The sequence below is a fragment of the Podarcis liolepis genome (genome assembly GCF_965112155.1).
Source record: "Podarcis liolepis genome assembly, chromosome: 7".
Classification (NCBI taxonomy): domain Eukaryota; kingdom Metazoa; phylum Chordata; class Lepidosauria; order Squamata; family Lacertidae; genus Podarcis; species Podarcis liolepis.
The window spans coordinates 20,353,460-20,378,177 of NC_139561.1; the positions used below are offsets into that span (position 1 = coordinate 20,353,460).

The window sequence follows — 24,718 nt, forward strand, 5'->3', positions numbered from 1 at the left end:
CCCCTCCATGTTTGACAGTGGGGATGGTGTTCTTGGGGTCGTAGGCAGCAGTCCTCCTCTTCCAAACACGGTGAGTTGAGTTGATGCCAAAGAGCTCGATTTTGGTCTCATCTGACCACAACACTTTCACCCAATTCTCCTCTGGGTCATTCAGATGTGCATTGGCAAACTGCAGACAGGCCTGTACACCTGCTGTCTTGAGCAAGGGCTCTGCAAGATCTCAGTCCTTCACAGCGTAGTGTGTTACCAACTGTTTTCATGGTGACTATGGTCCCAGCTGCCCTGAGATCATTGACAAGTTCCCCCCGTGTAGTTCTGGGCTACTTCATCACCGTTCTCCTGATCATTGCAACTCCACAAGATGAGATCTTGCATAGAGCCCCAGACTGAGGGAGGTTGACAGTTATTTTGTGTTTCTCCCATTTGCGAATTATTGCACCAACCTACCATTAAAATTATGGACTGGTCATTTCTTCGTCAGAGGGCAAACAGGCAAATTTAGCAGGGGATCTAATACTTTTCCCCTTCACTGTAGCTATTCCCCTATATATCCCATATATATTTTGAAACTGCAGGTTTTTACATTAATCCTGCCAATGTCTTAATCTGTTTACAGTTTGTTTGTAAATACTTAATAAACCATTTCCATTCCTTTTTTTAAAATTGTTATATTGATTTCTTAATCTGCTGGTAAATTTAAATTATTTTAATTTAAATTCTTCACCTTCTTCTCTTAATAAATTTCTAAAAATTTATTAATTTATTAAAAATTGCCCAATTTCTCATCATTTCTTTTTCACCGCTATGGCTTCCAAAGGTGAAAGCCATAGTGGTGCTTTGGTCTCCAACAAGTTTTTATACTTATCCTATATACAGTTTTTTCCTGATTATATGGTTTGTAAAACCTTTATGTCCTTTCACTTTTTCATACCACAAGTAAGCGTGCCAACCAAAAATATTACCATGACTTTTCACATCTAAAAATATGTGAATTCTTCAATAACAATCATTCCTTCAGCCAGCACAAACAAGATGCTTCATAATATAATCTTCTATCCGGCAGAGAGAAACATCCTCTCTCTTTCGCATCTATCAGTTATTTTATTTTTTATTCTCATTTTTTTCCTTTGCCAGATATATTTAGAAATATCTTTTTGCCATTTGTTGAAACAATCTGTTTTGCTGATCACCAGTATTGATTGAAACAAAAATAACATCCTTAGAAATACATTCATTTTGATGGTTGACACCCTACCCAATAATGAAAGCTTCATTCTACTCCATGCTTGCAAATTTCTTTTAAAATTCTCCCAAGTTTTTAAATAATTATCTTTATACAAATTTATATTATCTGCTGTTAACCACACACCTAAATAGTTAATCTTCTTTTAAATCTTTAAGCCTGATAAACTTTGTAATTTATTTTTACTCTCATCATTCATATTTTTTACCAGGAGTTTGGTTTTATCCTTATTAATTTTAAGACCTGCTATTTCTTCATATATATATTTTATCTCTTCCAGTGCTTTCGGGATTGACTCTATGGGTTCCTCTACAGATAGCACCACATCATCTGCAAAAGTTTTTAATTTATATTGTCTCTGTCACACCCTTATTCCTTTAATTTATTGACTATATCTTATTCTTTGTGCCAAAACTTCTAAAACTGTTATAAACAATAAAGGTGACAGTGGGCTTACCTTGTCTAGTTCCTTTCATTATTTTACAATTCTCAGTCAATACATTATTTACTATCAGTTTTGCTGATTGATCAGTATATATTTCCTTAACTCCTTTTAAGTGTCTCTACAACCCATACATTCCTAAACCTTAAACATAAAGTCCCAGGAGACATTGTCAAATGCTTTCTCGATGTCTAAAAACATTAAAGCTGCTTGTTTTTCATTTCTCACTTCTAAATATTATATTACATCAACTATGTTTCTAATATTATCTTTCATTTGTCTTCCCAGCAAAAATCTGGCCTGATCTTGATGGATTACCTCTTTTAATATAGTTTTCAACCTATTAGCTAATATGTCTTCAAACAGTTTATAATTGTTATTCAACGATGAAATAAGTCGATATTTCTTAACCAGCTCTGGATCTCTATTTTGCTTATGAATCAAAGTTATGTATGCACTCTTCCAGGATTCTGGTAACTCTCTTGTATTCAAAGTTATATTCATATTATCTTTGAAAGGTTGTACTAGGTAATCTTGTATTTTTTTAAATAATATATTTCTGAAAGTCCATCAGGTCCAGGTGCCTTCCCTAATTTTGCCTGTAAAATTGCTTGCTGTAATTCCATCATTGTGACAGGTCCGTTCAGAAATGACATTTTATCTTTTGGTATCTTAGGTAGTCCGCTGTCTTCTAAATATTTGCCAATTTCTTCTAAATTCCCTTGTTTGGCTCAATATAGTTCTGTATAAAAACTCACAAATTGATCTCTTACTTCTTTCGGATTTTCCACAACTCTACCTCCTACATTTATTCTATTAATGCAGTTTTTTTCTTGTTTCTTCTTTATTTGCCAAGCTAATAGTTTACCTGGCTTGTTAGACTGTTCAAATTGTTTCTGTTTTAAATATTTAATTTTCCGCTCTGTTTCCTGGTTTATTATCATTGAATATTGCATTTGCAACATCTTGATATCCTGTTTCATTATCTCTTTTTGAGGGGAATTTGTTAATTTCCCCCCTTTTTATTTCTTGTAAAAATTCTTGTTTTTTTCTGCTCTCTTACCTTTCTTTGGTATTGTAGTGGTTGGGAGTTACTCGTGCGTAATCCTGCTCCGTTTGAGCATCGGATTGCCTGGTTAAACCCTCCGGACTGCGCAGCCCATCTTAGCGTGGCTGCTCTTAGTCACTCGTAGAATCTGTCTGTGGGCGTTTCTTAAAGCGTTGCCAACATAAGAGTTGTTTGACGCCCAATCGTTTCCGCCTCTCACTGCGCGGGAGTCTCCTGCGCAGGGTGGGCGTGGGCAGTGGGGTGCTTGGGCTCTCCTCGCTAACTTCCAATGAAGAGTCCTGGAGCCCCTGCACCTCCCTGTCCCGTTGCTCTCCCTGATCCCTGGTGTTACACTCATTCTCTTCCCCTTCTTCCCGGCTGAGTCTCCCTCTAGCGCTTGGACCTTCCCCTGCAGAATCAGAGACCCTCTCTTTCTCCCGTGCCTCTGATGGCAGTTCCCTGACAGGTATGCCCTTTGCCTTATATATATAAAAAACCCACACTGCCACTTTACTCGCATCCCATCCTACCTTTAAATTTGTCTCTTGGTTTAAATTAATTTCAAAATAATCCCTTTTCTAATATTACTTGATCATTTAATAAATTTTCATTTAGTCTCCATCTCATTGGGGAACTTGTGCCTGTTCTTAATTCCACTATTATAGAGTTCTGGTCTGATAATGTTCTTGGTAGAATTTCCACCTTCTTTACCTTAGTATACAAATATTTAGAAGGCCATACATAATCTATTTGGCTCACAGAATTATTTGTGCTTAGATAAAATGTAAATTGTCTATCCTGTGTTTTTCTCTTCAAATGTCAATTAAACTTAAATTGGCAGTCATCCTAAAATGATACATCTTTTGTATTATTTTCCCCCTTATAGTCCTGTCCCAATCTAGGGAGGCTACACCATTCATATCACCCATCAAAGTCATCTTTGCATTCATATCTTCAAATAATATTTCTTCCTGACTCTTATAATAACCCGGGTTTTTCTCTCTCTCATTAGGTGCATCCACACCAATTAACAATATTTTTTCTCCATGTGATGTTATCTGAGTTATCAATATTCTTCCTTCTGTATGTTATTGCCAATAGTATTTACATTGTTTGCACACTTCACTATAGTATATGCACAGTATAAATTTTGAAGGACTGCTATCTTTTCAGTTTGTGAGTTGTTTCGGACAGTGCAGATAAAGTAGGTTCACCTTTCAATGTCAGCTGAATACTCCTGAGGCAGGTGCTTGGTGTGCCACAGGTGGGGCATGAACTGAGGTCTGTCCCATGGGGTGTGGTCCACAGGGAGGCTCTCCTACACAAGCTCAGCTGAATAGAAAAACAGTTCTGCTACTTGGGGCTCTTCTCTGGATCCCATTCCATTTTTCAGTGTTCTGTTTCCCCACCGACTATTCTTGGTGTGTGCGTGCATGGATGTATACACATGCTGGAATTTATATTTTCTACTATAGTCACGGAAATGTCTTTGACCAAACCTGACCGCAGGTATTTTCATTTTGCAATCCATATAACTATTCTGAGAGAGCGATGGTTACCCTGTCCATCCCTCCCTGCCCCTGGTGCCCTGTTTAGTTGTCCATTAGTCACTTAACTCCCCAGAGTATTGATGGGAAGCCTAATCAATTAATGCCTGTCAAGGGACCCGGAGAGCTTTGGATAACAGTTGCTATGGAGAGCACAAACCGTTACCATTTACATGCATATGGCCTTATTTCAATGTAAGAAGAAGGTGCCCCAAGAATTTATTTTGCTGATTGTTTGTTTGTTTAATTAATAAAATTCAAATACTACTTGATTGCAATAAAACATCAATGTGTTTTGTAAAAAATGAAGCACAACATTAAAATTATCAATAAACGTCTGGGTGTTTGTTTTTAAATACCTTTTTTAAAACAAAAACATAATTAAAATCCAAAATAACACAACTTCTACATGCCTGGAAAGTGTTATAAGCAGACAGTGTGAAGAGTACAGCAAAGGCACCTGTCTGATTTCAATAGACAGGGAATTCCCAACTTTAGGCACTGCCACACCAAAAGATCAATTTCTGACAACTTTGTAATGAATATAGTGTGGCATCTGTAACAGTGGCAGTTCCTCAGATTGTTGTGGCTTGCCCTCAGTTCAAGGATTTAAAGGAAGTTTTTAAAAAAGGTTCATCATTTACATTCCAATTTGTTTTTAATTTGTATAATCTTTCTCCTCTATCCTGGTCTATCCCTGGCCCACCCAAAGCCAATGTGAATTAAAGCATCTTGCACAGACTCGGGCTTTGGCAAGTCTCCAGGGAAAAAGAATATGGAGCAGAGGCATTGGCTGAGAGAGCCCTCTCTGTCCTCCGTCTGAGCAAGCAAGAGGCACGATCAGAGTTCAAAGACACATTCCAGCCAGGCAAAATACTCAAGGAGGGTGCAAACCTAGGCTTGTGAGGGGTGTGACTGACAAGGGAGTGTGTCCTACCTAGAATGAGGCCTAAGGGCCAGAGAGCAAGATCTAGAGGTTACATTCAGCCCCAGGCCTGAGGCTCTTACAAAGAGATTCTACAAAGGAGAAAATAGATTTGGGGGCTGGGAATTCCTCTCATAAAACTAGAATTCATGGACATTCAATGAAGCTGAATGTTGGAAGATTTAGGACAGATAAAAGAGAGTACTTTTTCCACACAGTGCATAGTTAAACTATTCTACCACCACACCTGAAGCTCAGCCATACACACCTGGCTCAATTTATCTTCCTGTCCAGGAATCTGCTGATAGAATTAAGCCTCTGAAAGGCAGGCCCCTGTTGCTATGTGGAGTGAGGCTTGAATAAGGGGAAGGGGAACTGCATGAAAACAACAACCACCCGAAGACTTCCTGGCAAAGGTTTGACCTGTCCCCCCCCTCAGCAGACTGGGGTCCAATTCTGTCCACACATCAGCTATTAATCTTGCTTGGTCAAGTCACTCCAACATGCCACTGACCTTCCGTTTTAAAGTCCTCCCTCAGTTTTCACATGGTGATGACAACGACCCCTTTCTTCCCCCCTTCCCGCCGCTTTCACTGCTGTCCGCATCCCATAAGGTGGAGAGTTAGCTTTGCAGAATTTGACTATAAAGACTGGTGGGTGGTGAGGTCCTGGTTGGGGATTGAAGTGCATTGGGGAATGAGGTGTGGATCTGCAAAACAGTGTTATTTTAACAAGGCTGGCTGGTTCTCTGCATGGCCTTGACAGGTGTTTGTGGCAGGAAAACAAATCCTGCGCAGGTCTTTGACAAGAGAGGGAGACAGCATGGGGAAGAAGAGAGAGGGAGCTCTAGGAATTGGAGGAAGAAGTGATATCCATCCATCCGATGGAGACTGTGCTTCTTGGAGTCCTTTGGGGTGTGCCCTTTAGTGTGCCAAAGGCCTCAGGACCACCCATTATAGTGGATGGTTGTCAGGACCATGTGACTCCCTAGGGCAGGCTTCCTCAACCTCAGCCCTCCAGATGTTTTTGGCCTACAACTCCCATGATTCCTAGCTAGCAGGACCACTGGTCAGGGATGATGGAAGTTGAAGTTCCGAAACATCTGGAAGGCCAAGTTTGCCTATGCCTGTGCTATACCAACTAGACCTATTGAAATTAATGAACATGGCTAACTTGGGGCCATTCATTTTAAATGGGCCTACTCTGAGTAGAATTTAGAATCAGAATTGTAGAGTTGGAAGGGACCCCAAGGGTCATCTAGGGCAACCCCCCTGTAACGCAGGGATCTCAACTAAAGCATCCATGACAGATGGCCATCCAACCTCTGCTTAAAAACTTCCAAGGAAGAAGCATCTTCCACTGCCCAAGGGAGTCAATCCCACTGTCAAACAGCTCTTCCTGTCTGAAAGTTTTTCCATCTGTTTAGTCGGAATCTCCTTTCTTGTAACTTGAAGCCACTGGCTCGAGTCCTACCCTCCCGAGCAGGAGAAAACAAGCTTGTTCCCTCTTTCATGTGACAGCCCTTAAGATATTCGAAGATGGCTATCATATCTCTTCTCAGTCTCCTCTTTTCCAGGCTAAACATACCCAGCTCCTTCACAACTTGCTTGTAAGGCTTGGTTTCCAGACCCTTGATCATTTTGGTCACCCTCCACTGCAGCCATTCCAGCTTATCAATATCCTTCTTAACTTGTGGTGCCCATAACTGGACACAGTATTCCAGATGTGGTCTGACCAAAGCAGAATAGAGTGGTACTGTTACTACCCTTGACCTGGATACTATATTTCTGTTGATGCACCTTAGAAAAGCATTAGCTTTTTTTGCTGCTGTATCACACTGGTGACACACTTAAGCTTGTGGTCTACTAAGGCCCCTAGATTCTTTTCACATGCACTACTGGCAAGCCAAGTGTCCTCCATCTTATATTTATGCAGCTGGTTCTTCCTGCCTAAGTGCAGAACCTTACATTTGTACCTATTGAAATTTGTTTTGTTAGTTTAGACCAGGGGTCGGCAAGGTTTACCTCGCCTGGGCTGGTTCACTCCAGCGGAGCCCCCTCCATGGGTCAGATCGTGTGTGTGCATGACCACGTGCGGCCTCGATTTCCGGCATCTGTGCAGACACTATTTTTTGTGTCTGAGCATACTCAGACGCGATTTCTGGCACCGCTCAGTGTGTGGGGACTCGCCAAGTGGACAGCTTGGTTCGGGGGCAGCTCGTGGGCCAGTTAAACGACCTCCATGGGGCTGCTTGTGGCCCATGGGCCTTAGGTTGCCTACCCCTGGTTTAGATCCAGTTTTCCAATCTGTTAAGGTCATATTGAATTCCGATTTTGTCTTCTGTTCTTCCTGATGTTTAGTTGAAATATATTTTCTTGTAACTTGAATCCATTGGTTTGGGTCCAGTGAATCCAACCCTACTGACAGAATTTCAGGAGTGTTGTTGTTGCTTTAAGCATTTGAAAGTGAATGCAGAAATGTAGCACTTCTTTAGGATTTGGAACTTTTTTTAAAATTGAGAGAAACCAAAAACAACAGATCTGTCCAGTTGGGTGTAGCCAACTTTCTTGATCATTTGCCATTTCAGGGCTGGGTGCCACGTGGCAGTTGTTAGGTGTCTGTGTGTGTTGAGCTGTAACATTCAGCAAAGAGCAATTTGAAAATTGAACACGTTCAAATGAAACACAGACAAGCCAACTGTTGCCCAGATAAGATGGATGGTATTCCTCCTCCTTGTGAGCACTAAGTCTGGTGGGGCAAGGCCCAGAGATGAATAAGGGCATGTGTGTGTGTGCATGACTAATTGCAAGAGTTTCCACCACTAGGCTAATTGCCAAATTCCTCTTCGGCCCTTGCTGCCTATATTTCTTCACCATTCAGAAAATGTATTGTGAGTAATTTCCCTAGCAGGGGGTGCTTATATTGCCTCCTCTACACATCCTGTTACACTGCTGCTTCCAGACCCAGCCATTACAGAAATGGTTGGAAAGTAATCAGAAGTGCCCCCTTCTGCTTGTGCTGTCAACTATTCCCCATTTTTATATTTGCATTTGTTCCTCAGCTCCTACTCTTGACTCTAGTGCTGGCATTTGCAGCGTATGCTCTGTATTCCTTCCACCCCCTTTGATTATCGCTCAGCAGCGTACCCCTAAAATATAATCTCTCACTAGGGAGTAGTGTTTGTGCATGTGTGCAAAATAATGCAAGCCATCTAGCTCTCTGTTTTTTTCTGCTGCTTCTTATCAAACTCTGGCGAGGATCTCTACAGGTTGTGCAGGGATTTACAATGCCTGGCGAAGAGTTTATGCTGCAGTTTGAGCTGGAATTTGGAGCCTGGATCTATTCAGGATCCTTTGATATATTTTTCTTCTTTGTGTTCAGACAGCAGCTGCCTGGAATATAGGGGTGGGAAAGCAATTGGATTCCGTTTGCTTCTAAAGGTGAACCTGCCTAATTAACACTTTCCAAAATGTTGTGCAAGCTGTAACACAACCATCCTTCAAAATTCACACTTCTCTGAATTTTGCAGTGTAGTTCTCCAGCAAATCAGTGTGCACAAAACTGGGCATGCTAAGATAAAGTTTGCATATATTGATGAAAATAACATGCAACACTTTGTTGGATTAGGGGAGGTTGCTTGCAAAAAAACAGGTATACCAGGCAAAATGGCATAAAAATGTGTATATTATGAGAAATTTGCGTTAAAATGCTGAAAGATTTTCAAGAGGATTTAAAAATATATACAAGCAAACTGATGTGGAAATGTGGAGTCTTCTTCTCTGGTGATCACTTGTAGCTGAATAAGATTGTCTTCCATGAACACGGTCTTAACAGTGAAACTTTAAGTGACTGTGGAAGCCAATTCTGGATCCACACATCCTTCCACAGTAGGAACATATGTTTCCGGGTGGGAGTTGATCATGGTGAGGGTTTGTCAAACGTTCCTTTCTCTTAGCACTTTTCTCCCTTTTGTCCTGAGTTCGAACATCTTCAAAATCCATAACACCTTTGGTAAAGTCTGTTCTCCAGTTTGAGCACTCGTAGGCCAATGTTTCCCAATTCTCAGTGTTTATACTACATTTTTTAAGATTTGCCTTGAGAGAGTCTTTAAACCTCTTTTGTTGACCACTAGCATTATGTTTTCCATTTTTAAGTTGGAAAACGATAATCAGGCATCCAAATGTGACCAGTCCGACGAAGTTGATGTTGTAGAATCATTACTTTAACACTGGTGATCTTTGCTTCTTCCATTACACTGATATTAGTTTGCCTGTCTTCCCAAGAGATGTGTAAAAAATTTTGGAGACACCAGTAGATTCTTATCTGCTGCAGCCTTCATCCGCCTTCACAGCCGTTGTAACATGCTGCTTGTTATCTTCCGCCTTTTTCTGCCATTGAGGACTTCTTGGGTCGTTCTTTTTCTAGCTCCTTCCCTTTGACCTTACTGCCTTGGGTGACCAGACTCCCGATGGCTTTGCTCTCAAGGGTCATAGGAACGTGCAAGCCCATTCACCACAAGGTGATGATCCAGCAACTGAGCTTAAGGGTGGGAAATGGAGAAACTGACAGAAACTGAAATTGACAGATTCATTTATTCCTACTGAAGCTATGGATGGAAGTTGAGTGTTTCTACCTGAATGCTTCTGCACTCAGACTAGAAAACCAAATGTAAGGGATGCATACGTCACGCCTATTCCCAATTTTGTCATCTGGACGAAGCAGGGGAAGAAGGCTCCTGCAGATCTGAACCACAGGGATTGGAAATTGCATGTCCATCTGGAAGCACTCCTGAGTTCACTGTCTGAAAAATGGGTCTCTGGAGATTCAGCCTATCCAAATGGTAATAATTGCTGACTCATCAGTTATGAGTTATAGTTAACCTCATTTCTATATAATGGCAGTTTGGCAACCCAATAGACAGTCGTAAGAAGACCATGCCAGAGGCCTATTTAGTCCAGCATCCTGTTCTCACAGAGGCCAGACAGCTGCCTGTGGGAAACCCACAGCAGGACCCAAGCATAAGAACAGTCTGCCCTCCTGTGGTTCCCTGCAATTGGCATTTATGCCAAGAAAAGAATGGAATATCCAACTTTTTTGTTTGTTTGTTTTAACCAGCCCTGCTCTTCTGCATTTAAAGAGCAGCCTGGCAAGCAAAATATAAACAGATGTATTTTGCAGATTTCATTCTCTTGAGGTGTGGGTTTCACCACTAACTTGGATGGAATTAAAAATGGCAATGGAATTGAATCCCACTTGCTAGATCATGACAGTGATCAAATCTAGCTAGCATAGGGAATGCAGGTCAGGCCATGTGGAGCACATAGTTCTGTCCTTCTGTGCTGTCACTAACTCAATCTTCCTAATGGGAGAGCCATCCCAGCTCAATAATCATGTACAGCACTATGAGCTTCTAGGAAGAAGACTTAATTTTTTTTAAGGAATTACTTCTGAAGGCCATATGAGCACAAGAGAGCCCTCCTGGATCAGACCAAAGGTCAGTCTGGTCAAGCATCCTATTCCCACTGTGGCCAACAAGATGCTTATGGGAAACCTGAAAGCAGGAAGTGAGCGCAACAGTACTCCACTCACTAGGATTCAGAGGCCTGCTGCATCTGATGGTGGAGGTAGAACATCGCCATTATGGCTACTCTTATCTTCCAAGGACTTGCCTAATATTCTTTTAGACAAATCACCAGCTCTTGGAGCGAATTCCATAGCTGTACTGCTGTGTGAAGAAGTGCTTTTTTCGCCTTTCCAGCACCCAGCTTCTGCAAGCACACACATTCTCGTATTCCGAGAGAGGTAGAAAAACTTTCACTATAACCATCCATAATTTTATACACCTCTATCACCCACCACTTGCCCATCTTTTCTCTAAAACCCCCAAACATGTTTGTCTGTCCTCATAGGGGGCTTGCCCTTTTCTGAACCTCTCCCAGCTCTACGATAATCCTTTTTTGGGGGTGAGGTGACTAGGGCATCTAGGGGCAGCCCACTCATTTTGGCCCCCTAGTAAACCCGAGTCCAGTGGATCCCCCGAGACATTGTCTACAGCACCCTTCCTTTGCAAAGCAGTGTAAATATTCAACACTCGGACGCTGTAGGTGCTGCATCGTGGATGCTAGCACCAGTTTGGAAAGATCAGTGACTCACCTCTACCGTGTTGCATAATTGCCGGGGAACAGACCAAGCGCTGAGTCATCAATCTTGAATTGACATATTGCTCCACCGAGTGTTCCAGTCCCACTTTCTCTCTCCTGCTCTGCCTCCCCCCCCCCCCCGCCCATAACAGGAGAGAATATGTTGCTTGCCTCGCATATAAACATTCACGGCACAGCAGCAGGGAGGGCTCTGAGCACATTACTGATGAGAAGCAGGCCTCACTGGGGCTGCTTCATACTGTCCCATATTGGTGCGAAAGTGTATTTTATAAAACAGAGTAAAAATGCCTGTGGGAGCCTTCATATGTATTTTTTAATGCTTCATTCTCCATGGTCTGCCTAGATAACTGTCTCTCTCTTCCTCCCTGGCTTGGCAACTTGGGACTCTTCCCAGGCCACGGCCATTTATCAGCCACACCCCTCTCTGAAGGCCACACCCCCCTTGAGTGTTATTCCTTGGCTGGAAATGTGTTCCTGAATTCTAGGAATGACTCTTTGCTCGCCTGGATAGAGGGTAGAGAAGACTGTGTCAGTGTGTGTAGAAACTAGCATAAGGTGAAATGAGCATTTATTGCTCCACCCACCTTTGTATCTGACCCTGGCCATCACTGTCATGTGGCCCTCAGAAAGTTGCCAAGAAGGGAATGTGGCCCTCATGATGCAAAAGATCCCCGCCCCCCCGCCCCGCTCAGGGGTGACTGCCAGGGCTGAGCCATGGGTAGATATCAGGAGGGAACTGAGAGCCAGAAACTATACAGGGAGTCAACTTTTTTGAGCTAGGAAGCGTCTTTGGAATTGGGAGAAAATGCTGTGGGTGCGAGCCACAAAGTGGATGCTATGGGTTTGTGCAGATCACAAAATGGCTGCTGCGAAAGGCATGATATAACACAAAATAAATATTTACTGGAGCCACTTAAAGGTGCCAGAAGAGGCAGGCACACTGGTGCCCATGGGCACCACACTGGCAACCTCTAAGCTAGGAGTTGTGCCAGGGGATTTTAATAGGGAATCAAGCTAGGAAGGTGAGCCAGGGTACTGATCTGAACAACAAAGCTGAGAATCAGAGCTGAGAGATGCTCAGAAAGCAGCAGAACCAGGAAAAGAATCAGCTTTCAGGAAAGCTTTTCCTGCCTGGAAGGGCCCAATGACAGCTCAGCTGGGCAGGCCCAGTCCACAGCCTGAGAACACTTCAGAGCCCAGGAAGATGCTGCAGAACACAGTTCCAGTGATCTGTCAGATGGGGTAGCCATACCCAGAGCCAAGTGTCCCTGGTTCCAGCAGTGGCATTTCTTGGCTGTGCTGGATGGACCAGTCTATTCCCAATTTGTGTCTGTTTCATACAAGTCTTTTCATAATCCATTTCCACAGGAGGTCCCAGGCTCAATCCCTTTCACCTCCAGGTAGGGCTGAGAAAGATGCTCTGCCTGAAACCCTGGGGATCTGCTGCCAGTGAGTGTAAACAATGAACCATATGGACAAATGGTCTAATGCAACTTCCCATAAGAACAGTAAAAAGAACTCTGCTGGATCAAGCCGATGGCCCATCTAGGACCTCATCTTGTTCTTACAGGCTACTTGTGGGACACCTGCAAGCTGCACTTGAGCACAACAGCACTTTGCCCACCTGTGTATGTATTCAGAGGTGTGACAGGGGATGTAGAACAGAGCCATTGTGGCTAGTTGCCATTGATAGCCTTCTCCATGAATTTCTCTCATCCTCTTTTGAAACCATCTGGGTTTGGGACCATCACTGCCTCCTGTAGGAAGGAATTCCATAGTGTAACTATGTTCCATGTGAATAAGTCCTCTTTTTTTTTTTAAAATCAAGCCTGAATCTTGATGTTCTTGAATATTAGGGGAAGGACTGAAGAGTTGGGAGAGACCCCTTCCTGAGACCCCAGAGAGCTAGATAGACCAATGATATAAGGCAGCTTCCTGTTTTTCCAGTCTTCTGGCCCTGAACCATACTGTGACCTAATTGGCCATCACCAGCCTCCCTTCGTTGGTGCCATATTGTTTTACGAGTGCCACAGATAATAACAATACACAAGGCTTGCGTGCCAGCATTTGTAATCTGTCCCAGGCACCCGCCCCGCAAAGCTATCGATGAGGGTGGCTTGCTGAGAAACATATGCAACCATCTTGCTCGTCTTCCAGATGGATATCTTGTCAGAACTTGGCAGGGGTGGTGGATGGCTGTCATTTTGTCATCCCGACTTCTGTCAGCGAAGAACGTGTTTGTTAGAATGGCGGCATGGTGGAATACCTGGCGTTCTCTCTCTCTCTCTCTTCGCAGGCTGCTGCATACACACAAACAACAGACTGGAGCACCTTAGTCGCCAAGGCTGGGGAAGGGTTGGCTTGCAAGACGTTTGTATAATTAAAGGCAAAATAACCGTGTCTGCTGCCTTCGCCCCTGCAGCATAATATAAGAGCAAGACTCGGGGGCTGGCTTCTGGCGATTCAGCCGTGGCAGCATGAAAAATGAAGAGGAGAGCGATAAGAAACTAATAATTTATGTTCCAAGCACAGCCTCACACCGGCGCGGAGGGGAAATTTGTGCCAATAACTCCTACTAACTCAGAAAGGCACGCAATCCTTTATTGCACAAATTATTAACGACCAGAAAATAAATGACTCTGTAATCAGATCGGTGCTGCCGGCACTTCTTGAGTTTCTTCCCTTTATTTGTATAAATTCTGAAGCTGGTCCGCCCCTGGAGCCCGCAGCAAAAAAGGGGGAAACTTTTACTGGCCCGCCGCCCTGCCTGACAACAGTGCAGATTAAACAAAGATGGAGCAGGCATATCCTGGTTATCTCACTGCCTGTCAGAGGCCTGTTTGCTCAATAAACAAGCGCTGCCCCAGTTTCTGCCCTACGGCAGGGCTGCGGCAGGGAACCTGGATTTGGGAGCTGGCTGCCTTTTGACATAATATTAGAATTCTCCTTTTACACAAACAGGAACAGCTTTCTGCCAATGTGAATCTGCTCTTCTGCTAAGACCGTCCAGCTGCATCTAGGGATGGGTTGGCAAACTTGATTCAGTTCACATTTAAAGGTGAACCCACCAAATTTGCACTTTTTGAAACAATACGTTAATTGAAAACACAGGCGTCTTTTACAATTTGCACTTCTCTGAAATTTTCAGTGCAGTTATCCCTCTGCATGAGGTGTCCAAAAATGAATACACATGGGTCTTTAAAATCCATATATGTTTGAAAATTACATGCAAAAATGCATTCTGTTAAATGAAATTGCTTTGCAAAAAAGACATATAGTAGGACAAATTCACACAAAAGTGCTGATGAAGAGCTGATAAGCCTTTTTTTATGTGGAAGGTTGGGAAAATGAGAAACTGGAAGAAACAAAAATGGACTGGTATTCTTACCTGCTTCTAGCGTCTTATTAATATATTCAACCAGGAGAGAAGCATCATAATGTATTGGGATATACCAAATATTCATTTTCTGCAGCTAGAATGCACTGGTGATTTAAATCTTCGAAGAAGGTTGCAACAACAGGGGTCACCCCTGGGGGGCGCACTTGGAAGTCAAAGGAACTATTGAGCTCACCCCAAAATACCTATTCCACAGATGAAAGCTTGGTGATGATCAGAACAGGCAAAACATTACACACACACATACACAAAATAAAACAGAGTCAGGGGGAAAATACCCAAACAGCTAACCCTCTCCAAACCAAAGGAAAAAATAAAAAATAAAAAACCAAGAAAGAAAGAAAGACATTGGTTTGAACAGGGGGTCTTAGTGGATACTTGGGTTGTGGTTTCTGAGGGCACCATGTTGCCCCTGGGCACCATATTGGGGATGCCTGAACTAGCAAAATATCCTCTGGATGGATTTATGGAACTCTTTTTTCCATGTAGATCCACCATATCTAGCCTGAGTGCACCCAGGAGGTTGCACCCAGTTAAGTCTCTCAAGAGTAGAGGCACTGCAATCAATGTGCCTAAGTTAGCCATGGCTACTAATTTCAGTGGGTCTGCTTTAGGTAGGACTAGCATTGGATACAACTCAGTTGTAAAGACTGCTACAAATGAGGTCCCTGCACTGATTGTGTATGCACATGTGAATATGTATGTATGTATGTATGTATGTATGTATGTATATTAGGAGGCCACAGCATTCAAGGGCATAGTATCCAGACATTGCCTTTGAAATTTCTGCAAGCCACCTTCTTAAAGTCAAGATGGGTTTTTAGCATCAGCAGGAAACTGGGTTGGGAAGCTGGGGCCAAGTTCCCTTGGAGATTGTCACTTCCAGGCTGGACAATCTGAGAATAGATCTGAGAGCTGACATCTTTGTTCAGATTTATGGTGGAGCCCCTGTTTCATCCTTGCTGGCAATACATTATGTTCCTGCATGCAAAGCTTCCCCCCACCCACCTACCCACCAAGGAAAGAGAGAAGAGATTAAAGAGCAGCGTAACACGCTCCAAAGATGGGGAAACCAATGAGTTTTCTGCAGGGTTTACCCCTATCTGTCACAGGCTTCCTCCATATCCAGTGCTGTTCAGACCTCTGAATTAGGAATTAGATGGCTTCCAGATGGCAGATTAACTTCCAAACGGGTCATGGAGATATTGCAAACAGTTGATTGGCAACAGGCTTTTTTTATTTATTGGATTTCCCCCGGAAAAGGTAAATCTGGATTAAATCTTCTTTTGGGGGGAAGGGGGTAAAACCGGTTAGTGTTTTGACGACAACGATGCCGTCTGCATGCCGCAAGGAACCTGCATACATTATCATCAGCATGATTGTGCAATAAACACCCATGTAGAACCACCCTGGTTGCTTGACTGCAAACAAGAATTGACTGAAGGGTGTTCTCTGTGAATGTACACAGGTGTGTGTGTGTGTGTGTGTGTGTGTTTATGCCCATCTTTCCTCCAAAGAGCTTAAGGTTGTACAAGTTGTTTTCTTCCTCCCCATCCTTACAACAACCCTCTGAAGTAGGTTAGGCTGAGAGGCAGTGACTGGCCCAAGGTCATCCCTAGTGAACTACATGTGCGCGTGGCGATTTGAACCCTGGTCTCCCAGGCCCTAGTCTGACGCACTAACCGCTGCACCACCCTGGTTCTCTTCAGATTTGGGGACAAAGAATCAGAAAACTTGTTCAGGGGTTACAGAGTTATCTTTGGGGCACCAGGGTTGAAGTCTTGGCTCAGCCATTTACTCAATGGGGTTGTAGGCAGTGCTAGTCCTACTCAGAGTAAACCCGTTGAAATTAAAGGACATAACTGAGATTTGTTTCTTTCAATGGGTCTCTACTAAGTAGGACTTTGATGCAGCCCTAGGTGACTTCTCAGTCCTCCTTTAACCTTAGTTTCCCATCAGTGTGAGAGGGAGAGCTCTGAAGTGTGCTGAGTGCAGGAAGTATTTTGGGATGTGTGTGAGGATATAGATGGCCAAATCTCAATTTCAGTTTCTCTTAGTTTCTCATTTTTCAAATCTTCAGTTTAGTTCCCCACATCAGTTAGCATTGGGGGTTTTTTTGTTTTTAAAGTTCTCATGAAAATTCATCAGCATTTTAGTACTAATTTCTTCGAATGTAATAGTTGATTATTTTCACTAATATATGCTCTGCTATGCACACATTTCCCTGATATACACATTTTTGTACAGATTCTTTGGTAGGAGAACTACAGTGAGAAATCCAGAGTCATGCATATTTCAAAGAATAGCTGCATTTCAGTTTGCACATTGTTTCAAAAAGTGTGATTAAAAAAAAAGAAAGCAGACTGAAGTTTGCGAAAGACAACATATGCTGAAAAGCCCTGTAGAGATGTGTGGTGATCAGTTGTATGAGATCAGTTATCATGAAGTTCCCATCAAGTTCAAACCCTCTTGGACTGGATCAGGAAGCAAGTCTTATATTGGGACTTAGTCCTCCCTTCATATCAGACTCCCTGACCCCAAAGTCCTGCCATTCTCAGATATGTAAATGTAATAATGATAATAAAGATACATAATGATGATTTGCATATGGTTGGCCAGCTGCACACTGTGCACAATAGTCTTTTGAGGTGTGTCAACAGTTTGAAGGGGTTGGGGGAAAACCCAGCTCTCTTGATCCTTAAAGCCAGATTGCCTGGAGGTGATTCTTACTCGCCAAAGGCTAGCGTGCTAGCGGCCAATTAGAGCTTTCACCATACTTCATTATTTTAAATTAGCTGAGCTGTGGTCCTTCTGGTGACTGTGGTGGCTTCCAGACAAACTGTTCATTGAGAATTCATCCTAATTTGTTTGCAAAAGGCTTGTGAGGAGGCTAGATGACGTCAGCTGCTCATGGAACATTCATTCTGATTTGTCTGTGGGGAGGTTAGACAAGGTTGCGTCAAGCAAGTGTATTATCCTACACTTTTCAGCGCATTTCCCTGTCGCTTCTTTTTTAAAAAAAATAGGTCAGTCGGGGAGAACAGTCCAGTAAGCGCTCCACGTGAACTTTTTTTGCTCAACCTGACTTTTGGTGTGTGAGTGAATCCCACTAGAAAACAGTGACAGCCTGGTAGTGCTTGAAATTTCTTAATGTGCACAGTGGCATAGCAAGGTCAGGTGGTACCCGGTGTGAATTTTTTTTTGTCAACCCCCCCACATTGAAATCCCCCTTCCTCCCTCCACCCCCGTCAAAGAAAGCCGCGCAGGCAGCAATCTGATGTAGATCCCGTCTTCTCCCCCTTCCTCCTTCCACCCCCATTAAAGCCATGCCCTGCCCTCCTCCAGCAGCCTGGGAGTGTGGGGAGCAATGGTGCGCCACCCGCCCACGACTCCCAAGCCTCCCCTGAGCTGTCAAAAGGAAAGGGGAAGGGGGGAAGGCCGCCGGCAAAGCGGCGCAGCTCCCTGCCTTCCCCCGATGGCTTGGGGTAAGCTTGGGAGTCGTGGGTGGGCAGTGCGCCAAATGTCACCCCCTCCGTGTGTGTGCGCGCGTGTGCGCATGGCTGGACTCAAAGCTGTGCTGCTGCTCACGAGGCAAGGCAGGGTCCCTCCAAGGATGGGACATGGACGGGACGGGCAGAGAGAGCCTGGCTGATTGCTGGGAAGGGGACATGTCACAATGCAACTCAGCCCTGCTTGGTTCCACAGGCAGCACTGAGTTTCATTTTGTCACCCCCTCATTGATGGCACCCGGGGCGGTCCGCCCCCACCGCACCCCATTCCTCCGCCAGTGAATGTGCAAACACCCACCCACCCGCAACACTTGTTCAAATGTTTAATGGGCACATAGTACTCTCAGCAGTGCTTGGTCAGTGTGAGAGCAGGGTGATGAACTAGATGAGCCTTTGGCCTGATCCAGCTACAGATCTTTTCTTACATTCTTTGCCTCCTTCTCCTCCTTCCGCCCTTCACCCTAACTTCCCAGGGTGGGTTACAGCAATCAAAACACAATGTTAAAATGGCATCTCGCTCAATGTTGTCTGCACTGACTGGCAGCGACTCTCCAGAATTTCAGGCAGGGAATCCTGAAATGCCAGAGAATGAAGCCGAGACCTTCTGTATACAAGGCAGATGCTGTGACCCACTAGCCTTCCTTTCCACTTGAGAAAAATCAGGTGCCTTCTGGTATGGCATTGTAATGTCCAACCACATAATCTTAGGTTACTTGGAGCCACTGGTGGGGGGGCAGTCTTTCTCAACCATGCCAGGAACATTTCCTTTTACTGGCTTAGGTGTTCTGGCTCCATCCATGATTTTGCCTTACCCTTTTTTCCCTTGGAGAAGCTGATGGGACTTGAGCAGAAGCAGATTTTCCTGATTTTGAGGGATGGAGCTCCCCAGTTTCCGCCACCCCCCCCTTCAGTTGCGCTATCAGGACCATTTGACAAGGCTGCATTTATGCTGTTAATTCATGCTATTTATTACTGCTGCCATTATCTCCTCCATCGCTTCTTCCAAAATTACGGGGTGTGTGTCTGGTCCTCTTAATGGTAGTGGTATAGGGGTGTTTGTAAAGGAGACTACAAGGCTACAGTAATGAATTATGTTCCCAAGAACTGTAAGTTTTTTATTAAGGCTGGTTGGGATTTTTCTCTCCCCCCCCCCATCCCTTTTTATTCTTCTTTTCAGACTGAATGCCCAATCACCACACAACCGTGAAACCCAAATTGCCTTACAGCTCTCTCATGAACATACTTTTAATCTCGTTGACCTGTCGTTATGCTGCGAGGCATAAATTCAGATTTGGAGATCTTATGTTCCATCATAAATTGGGCTGGCAGTCTTCCGATCAACAGAATAAAACTGTCTCCGACGAGGTGGGTTTTTTATTCGTCGGAGCTGTTCCAGGAGACGAAGCAGAGGTAGAGTCAGCTTTTCTTCATAAACTATCGCTTAAAAAAAAAAAAAGAAAGAGACTGAGGGAGAGAGAGAGAGAAAGAGAAGCCTAGGCATGAAATTTGTAAGGGGGAGAAAGAGGGGGAAGAAATAAGGAGATGTTTAAATAACATTAATGTCAAACATAAACTTATAGAACGTGGGAAATTCTGAATTAGGGCTGGTGCAGTGGAGGCAGCAGAGGTGGCCACACTTGCAACACTGAAGAAATTATGAGGCAGGATTGGGCCAGAGGAGGGAGTTATTATTATTATTATTTTCCTGCAGCCACCACAAAAGTGAAGGAAGGAGTGCTAATGGATCAGCTTCCAATTTCTATGTATAATTCCACACCTCACAAAAGCCCCCATAAGCTGGGAGGAATTCTGCAAAGTGAATATATTACTTTCAAATGGATTCGAGTAGAATTTGCTCCCACAAGAGGAAGTGATGGCCACACCAACTTGGGTGGCTATAAAAGAGAACTGGACAAATTCACGGCAGAAATAGCTATCAGTGGCTTCTAGCCATGGTAGCTACGTTTTCCCTCCACTGTTGGAGGCAGTATGCCTGTGAAGGAACACCAGTTGCTGACAATTGTGGGGGGGGGGGGAGAGGCCTGCCTTTGGGAAATTTAGCACATTTGGGTACCAAGCCGATTTCCGAGAGCTAGTCTATGTAAAACCCTACCCATCATATTTTGCTGGATGAAAGAGACTGGAATTTCTGTAGCTTAGTGGTAGAGCATCTGTTCTGCACACAGAATGTCCTGGGTTCAACTCCCAGCATCTCCAGGTCGGGCTGGGAATGTCTGTTTGAAACCCTGGAGAGCTGCTGCCAGTCAGTGTCAATGATACTGGGCTAGATGAACCAGTGGTCTGGCTCAGTATAAGGGCAGCTTCCTAAAACCCTGTCAAAAATTGCCTGCGCATGAGCTGCACCAGGTGTGCAAAAGAAGATGGTGACTTGCTGCTAAATCCCCTGCCGTCCATGTGCAATCCCATGTGTTTTTACCCCTGACATATCCCCCTAGCTGAAGCTAGTGCATAACTTTTTACGCAGGCCAGGTGTTGTGGCGTCCGCATACATAGCTGGGATTCTTTGGATTGGAACGGTTGCCGGCTTTCCAGTCAGAAACTTAAGTGTTTAATGCTGGTGGGACTTCTGCAGACGGTGGGAGGGAGGGAGGGAGGGAGGCGGGGGGGGGGAGGAAAAAAGAGCATACTCCTCTGGAAGGAAACCCATAGCAACAGAAATGCAAGGATTCTGAGCTAATTAAATGCAAGGCAGGCAGCATTGCCCCAAGACAGAGTGCAAGCTCTTGCAGCGACACTGTGGGAGGGTGTATGTTTGTGTGTGTTTGGGTCCAGATTAATGACCTAGGGCAGCATTGCTGCAAGTGTGATAGGACCGAGGGTGGGTGTGAGGGAAGCTCCAAGTTGGGCTTAGGGTGACACCCCCCCCCCGAACACCTTTGGGAAGCAGGAGGGAGGCCTCCAGCCTACTATTAATTAGTCCCCCCCCGCCCCCGCCCCCCCACTTTCCAGCTTCCTCCTCAACTTAACTAGGAGTTGCCCAGGGTGGCTGAGTCCTCTGCTGATCTTCTCCCCCTTGTTACAAAGAAGGGCTTATCCATGTATATGTGTTTAAAGAAACCTGGGTTGTTTGGTTTTTTTAAAAAAATCATTTTAAAAACAATACGAGCAAAGTCTTCCAGGACTCAGTGGTTAGCACCGAGGGGGTGGCAATCAGGTGCCTGACCCCCCTGCGTGTCTCCTTCTCTTTCCTAGGTCCTTAAAGTATTTGGGGCACAGGTAGAGATGAAATAGGGCAAAGATGTTCCATTACACTGTGGTTCATCTTACGCCGAAAACAATGTTATTTATTCATCTTGCTGTCCAGTGTCACAAAATTATACAATTTATGCAATCGATAGCTTAAGTTATGTAATTACATTGTTGTAACATTATTCCACCCCACACGTTTTAGTATAAAGGATACAGCATGCAAATATTGGGGGGGGGGCAATGTAATGAATCAGGTATCATTTGAGGACAAGAAAGCAACAACAATAGTGTATATCAATCATATTTGTTGAACTGATTTCTGTTCTGGACATGGGAAGAACAGGTGAAGATCATCTGTTTCCACTCTCATTTTCATCAGAATTCTCTGACACACGCAGCATACATTCACACAAGCTGATTTATAATTTTGAATGTTAAGATGGCGAGTAGCCAGCTATGTTGGCATGGGCTGATCAGAGTTGGAACATCTTGAGGTCACAAGATTGGGAAAAGTCTCTATTGAGATCAGAGTTGTAGCTGGGGAGGCTGTTGTCTCAGAGGTAGTTCTTTGGGAGGGGCATCATGACGCCCTACCCTGTTGTGTCCATCTTGCCTGCCCTCCAGTTGGAGGGTGCTGTGGGAAGGATGCAACAGCTATGGGCACCCTTCAAGCCCCGCACCGTTCTAGCGAGTCTTGCAAAGCGGCACTGGCCTTGCAGGGCACTATGAGTGCGCCCCTCAAAGCAGGGTGGCAGTGCATTAAGAGGAGAGGGTGAAAATGGAAATGCAGTCAGGGAAGTGAGGTCTGCCTGCAATATTCAATAGTTCCTTGGACTTAGCAGGGCCAGAATAACGAGGTGCAGTGCTTGAGACAGGAGGACTAGTTGCTGGTGTGGGAATCAGCCGGGATCCCCATACCACATGATCCTGAGGTGAGAGGGATCTCATGCCTCTTCATGCCTTACACCTTCTAAACTCCCCGTGAGCTAAAATCTACCTGTAAACAAATATGCCCCTTTCCTCCTTTTTTCCCTGACTCCTCAGGCATATTTTCATTTCTGTTCCAGTCGTTCTGCCAGTAATCTCCCTGGCTGGCACCGTTCTCCCCTCCCCTCGTGAGCTCCTGTGGGCCTTCCACGTGGAGCGCATAAAGCCCCGTCGCTCAGCGCTATCTGACTAGTTTTAATCATAGCGTTTTCCATTTAATTAGGAGGGAAGGCACACTTTGCATATTAATATGCATACAGCGCAGCTCTCGCCTCCCTGAGCATTTGAGAGGGGGCTTTGGGGAGGAGGGCTTTCCCAACTTGAAAGCGGTGACATATGTGTGATAATCAAGCAGATTTTAATTTATTTATTTACTTATCAGTTGCATTTATATCCCGCCTTCCCTCCAGGGATCTCAAGGTGTGGTGCACATAGTTCTCTCCACCCCTCCTCCAGTCCCTCTTTTATCCTCACAACAACACTATGAAGTGGGCTAGGCTAAGAGACGGGGACCATCCAAAGGTCACACCTAGTTGAGCTTCACGGCTTGAGTGGGGTCTCTCTGTCCAGTGCAATCTCTCTGTCCGACACTCTATCCCAGGGGTCAGCAACCTTTTTCAGCCATGGGCCGGTCCACTGTCCCCCAGACCTTGTGGAAGGGCCGGACTATATTTAAAAATAAATAAATGAACGAATTCCTATGCCCCACAAATAACCCAGAGGTGCATTTTAAATAAAAGGACACATTCTACTCATGTAAAAACATGCTGATTCCTGGACCGTCCACGGGCCGGATTGAGAAGGCAATTGGGCCGCATCTGGCCCCCGGGCCTTAGTTTGCCTACCCCTGCTCTATCCACTACAGTGCATTGGTTATCACAGGCTTTTCTCCTGCCCTGCTCAAACACAGCCTAAAATGTGCATGGGCTCTGCAGTATAGAATCATAGAATTATAGAGTTGGAAGGGACCACAAGAGTCATATACTGTAGTCCAACCCCCTGCAATGCAATCTGGAGATACTTAATAGTTCTGCCGCTATTCTGCTGCTACATACAGTCTTTTATGCCTTCCGCCTTGCTGATTCTTGAGCTACCAGTGTCTCCAAAGCAGTTTCCATCTCATTTCCAGTCCCTGGTATCTCCAGGAAATGTACCCAGTCTGAAACCTTGGAGAGCTGCTGCCACCCAGTGTAGACAATGCTGAGCTAGATGGACTAATGGTCTGACGAAGGCATCTTCTTTTGTAGGATAAGCTGCTTCCACTCCTCCTTGAGCTAACTTCTATTCTGCACTGCTAGTATCTTCACGGGACACCCCCAACCCCCCCCCCATTTCTCTTGAATCAGAAGCACTAATTCAGCTCTCCTTGCCTCTCTCAGCACATCCAGATCCTGATCTGAGTCTGTTCCAAGAATGACTGGGTCCACCTGGACCAGCTTTACTTATTTTTATGTTTAAAGGAAAGAGCCTTATCAGTATAAGGCAACTTCCTGCATCTTCTGAAAAATGTACCTTTTTGTCTTCATCTTGGTGGCCAGCAGGGGAAAGCCAATCCCATTTGGCTTCATGCTGAAGATGCTCCCACCACCACTTGCCTCCCATCACCCACCAACTTACTGAATCCTATTCTTGGCCTTAATCTTCCATCATGCCAGGCATCCCTCACTCCAAACAGCTGTTTCTAGAACCAAACCAGCCACTCTGTAGCACACAATTCAGTCTACCGTTTGTAAGGAAGGCCACGGCCACTCCTGCTTGGGCTCATTGGGTGCAGCAATGTTTTTTTGCCAAACAGGTCATAGCGATCCAGCGTAGAGAGATAACTCAGGCCCCGGAGGGTGATGGAAGTGTTGCTATTTATACAGAGGGCAGGTCACAGAGTTCTATGAAGTAGAACCGGTTTGGTCGGAGGCGAGCGAGAGTGGATAGGATCAACAACTGTCTGAGAAAGGAGCTCAAGCCACAAGCACCGATTCGAATCTCTGGTAGCATCAGATTTCAAGCAAATTTTATGCTGCTGTTTTGTCACTCCAGAGCCAGCTTTTCTCAACCTGTGGGTCCTCATATGTTGTTGAACTACAACTCCCATCACCCCTAGCCTGCAAGGCCAGAGCTCAGGGATGATGGGAGTTGTAGTCCAACAACATCTGGGGACCCACAAGTTGAGAACCACTGCGTCCAGACTATGGCCACTTCCTAAGGACCTCTTTATTGAGCCTTCGTCCTGATTTGTTTGCTGGGAGCTTAGA

The 24,718-nt window shown here is 44.6% G+C and overlaps 1 protein-coding gene and 1 long non-coding RNA gene across 4 annotated transcripts in view; one reads left to right on the top strand and one right to left on the bottom strand.

Moving 5' to 3' along the window:
* The window catches only part of SAMD11 (sterile alpha motif domain containing 11), a 326,641-nt gene that overhangs the window by 101,634 nt on the left and 200,289 nt on the right, over positions 1-24,718 (top strand). Inside the window, exon 4 of one of the 3 annotated variants that reach the window (XM_083512931.1) lies at positions 19,450-19,682. The exons of the other annotated variants lie outside the window; for them this stretch is intronic. The gene's annotated coding sequence lies outside the window, so the exon portion shown is untranslated. The remainder of the gene's footprint in view (positions 1-19,449; positions 19,683-24,718) is intronic. 3 annotated transcript variants of the gene reach the window in all.
* Positions 19,502-24,347, bottom strand: LOC310711462. Its single transcript, XR_014528462.1, has 2 exons — positions 24,087-24,347; positions 19,502-19,765 (listed from the first exon to the last, which is right to left on the bottom strand). It is a non-coding gene; the product is annotated as an uncharacterized lncRNA (long non-coding RNA).